Source organism: Chinchilla lanigera, unplaced genomic scaffold, assembly GCF_000276665.1.
Source record: "Chinchilla lanigera isolate Chin_1 unplaced genomic scaffold, ChiLan1.0 scaffold00036, whole genome shotgun sequence".
Classification (NCBI taxonomy): domain Eukaryota; kingdom Metazoa; phylum Chordata; class Mammalia; order Rodentia; family Chinchillidae; genus Chinchilla; species Chinchilla lanigera.
The window spans coordinates 9,259,387-9,262,799 of record NW_004955437.1 but is presented as its reverse complement, the minus strand read 5'-3'; positions in this window follow the sequence as shown (position 1 = coordinate 9,262,799).

Below are 3,413 nucleotides of genomic sequence, written 5' to 3'. Positions count from 1 at the left end.
AGACAGGAAGCAATGCTCGCAGTAAGAACTAGAGCTCCCCGGAAAAATACCACGGCCATTGTCAGCAACAGTGAGGTCCCTAGCTCCTCCAACAATGAGGAAAGCCGAGTTCCCATCAGGAAAACTAACGCGACAAACTTCTCCAGGAGACTGAGCAGTGCACTGTCTTCCCCTCTGGAGCCAGGAAGAGATGCCCAAAGTAAGGACCAGAGCTCCCCCAAAGTGAACTGAAGGCATTCTCAGCAACAACAAGGTCCCAAGCTCCTCAGATTATGAGAACAGTTGAGTTCATCAGGAAAGCCAGCATGACAAGCTCCTCTAAGAGAACCAACAGCTCCTGACAGCTTCTAACAGCACCCAACAGCTTCTACCAGCTCCCAACAGCCTCTCTCAGCTCCCAATAACCTCTCCTTCTCCAGTTCTGTCTCTTATGCTGCCAGTAACAATCCTCAGGTGGACCTCCCACACCCAGCACCATCCTGGTTCAGTTCAGCTGACCACCAGTTGTCAATCCACTACAGTCTGCAATTTCAGCATATTCACGGAGCATATTCATTTTCTCAGGCTGCTATAACAAAGTGCCATTGAATGGGTGGCTTAAATAACAGACATTTATTTCTCATAATTCTATAGGCTGAGAAGTCTGATGTCAAGGTGCTAGCCAACTCAGTTCCTGGTAAGGACTCTCTTCCAGGCCTGCACATGGCTTTGTCAGTGTTCCCACACATGGCCCAGAAAGAGTGCTCTGTGTCTCTTCTTAATACCCCCCCATGGAACCTCCATTATCTCAAAAGCTCTCTATCTACAAACCATCACACTGGGCTGGTTTCAACATAAGAATTATACAGGGCAGGCGGAGGACACATAATTCAGTCTACAGCACACAGCTAGGTCTCTCCTTTTTTTTTCAGGTTTAATTTGCCATTGTCATATGTCTACGATATATATGTGAAAGCCTTAAACTATTTCACCATTTTTACTCTCTACTTCATCTCCTACCATTCTGGGGAGGGATGAAGGGGTCTTTCTTTTTGCCTGAAGGCAAGTGAGACAGAGACCTTCTCTAGAAACTCTCAGACCATTTGACTTGTGGCTCCTGGAGGTCCACAGGGGATGCTGTCTTAACTCTTACCTAGGTAAGGAAAAAAGCAAAATGTTAGCTGAGTAGCTGCGCTGGGATGGCAGGTGAGGTGGTGGCATGGGAGCCAGACGCACTGCCCTTGCCACCAGAGCAAAGATGCTGGTGTTATCCTGTGAGCCAAGTGTTCTTAGAAGGTAGCCAACTGGGAGTTATTTAAAAGGACTCCTTCCCACAAGGGATGCCTAGAAAGGAAAGAGAAGGAAGGAGTGAGCTTTACATGGAGTGAGCCTCCAGAAGGCCAAGGGCTTGGGAGAGGGAGTCACAGGCAGTCAACTAGAGAGGGAACATCCTAGGAAGAGTCCTAAAGCCCACCAGGGTGACACAACAGAGAAGAGCCAACATTTATGAGTCATCCATGTACAACGGGAACCAATTTTGAAAGAAAAGCGCACCCTGAAGGGAAGTCTGTGCTCTTTCTGTCTAACCCCTCTCTTCCTGCACCAAGCCTCTGAGGCAGCGTTGGGGAGTGGGTAGGAACAGTAGCCAGACACCCAGAGAGGAGGAGTGGACTCAGAGGAGTAAGGGCCAGATGTGCAGAACCCACACACCTCCTTTCCTCCCTTCATCACAGAAAGCTCCAAATCTGAAGCAGGTGGGAAGAACCTGTAGCTTAAAGGAAGCTTGAAGTTTTCATTGTTATCTTGGACTTAACATTTTCACCACTGCAATAAGACTATTTGTGTAAGTGGAAAATATTCCAAAAATGAAGGAATCTGCGGGCAATTTTATGCAGGACACAGAGCAATGCATAGGGAAGTGTGAGGAGGAAGAAGAAGTTTCTGATCTCATAATACAAGGTCAGCTCCGCTGATAAAAATTCTTCCTCAGTATTAGAGAAAGATCGAGGAGAAAAAGTTCATATGGAGTACAGTGTAACAAATCCTGATTAAAATGTGCTGATTCTAAGTATCGTATACACAGTGATTAACATTTTCTTTACATGTACTTCAATCCCACCAAAGCGTAGGTAACCAAAATCCACAGAAAGGTTAATAAAGACACGACATACAACTCTGGCAGGGGTTTTTATTTTTTCCCCATAAAATACTCTTTGCCAGGTGTGGTGGCGTATGCCTATAATCCCAGAACTTGAAGAAGGTTCCTCCACAGGTTGGAGGCCAGCCTAGGATACATAGTGAGTTCAAGACCATCCTGAAGTACCTGTCTCAAAAAGCCAGAAACAAACAAACAAACCTTTTAAATGTACTTTTATAAGGGGTGGAATAAGCTGAGTGTAATAAAAATCCACTAGTAAAACTTATATACTTTATTTTTACAGAGCTACAACATAAGCCTATGTCATCAAACACGTGGAATTTTAAACAATAAAAACTTGTTAGCAAATGAATAGATTTTATAATTTTTTTGTTCCGCCCTTGCTTTGAAATCAAAAACCTTTTATGCCTATTTCAAGTTTTGCATTTAGTTGATGAAAAATACGAAGCCTTCTTTCAGTCCACATTTTTTTTCGTGTTTTGCACATAGTATTTCTTTCGTGTGCTGTCTTTTTCAACTTTTGGTTTTAGGATGCAGAGCCCTAAGACTGGTTACAGAGACGGGTGAGGAAGGGGTGTGCGAACGTCTCTACCCGGTGGTGGCGAGGTGCTCAAAACCCGGGGACACATCCTCTGAGGCCTGTTTACGATCCATTCACACCACTCACCCCCGGGCCTCAACTTCCCCATCCTCAATTTAAACCTCTAGAGATTGCGGGGTCAGAAAGTCACCTGACGGCCGTCTGACAACCTCCGTGGGCGCCCTCCTCCCACGGCTAGCAGTTTCAGAGGCATTTATCTTCCCACCATTGGAGCCCCAATAGGGGACTAGGGTTGGGATCGTAGGGACAGCTCCAACGCGCTCACACAGCTCTAGACCCGGAGGACGCAGAAACGTCCGCCCTCCAGAGAAAGCGCTGCAGCTTCAATAACCTCCGCCTCTTCCGCCCCGTCCACCACAAGCGGAGACCCCGGGTGTCACGTGACCGCCCGGGGCGGGTGGTGGGCGGCTCGACGCCGGCCATTTTGTGCGCTGGGGGCGGGAGCATGCGCGGCACGGGACGCGCGCCTCAACTCCCTCCCCTCCCTTGCCTCGCGCCGCTTCCGCGCTCCGCCCCGCGCTCTGAGGAGCGGAGAGGCGCAACTAGGAGCGGGGAGCCCCGGAGGGCGGGGGGGTGTGTCGGCCGCGCGCTCACGCCCTGTAACCGCCAGCTACTGCTGCGGCGGCGCGCTCGGGCCCCCAGAGGTGCGCGGGGCTGAGCTGAGGGCAGGGGGCG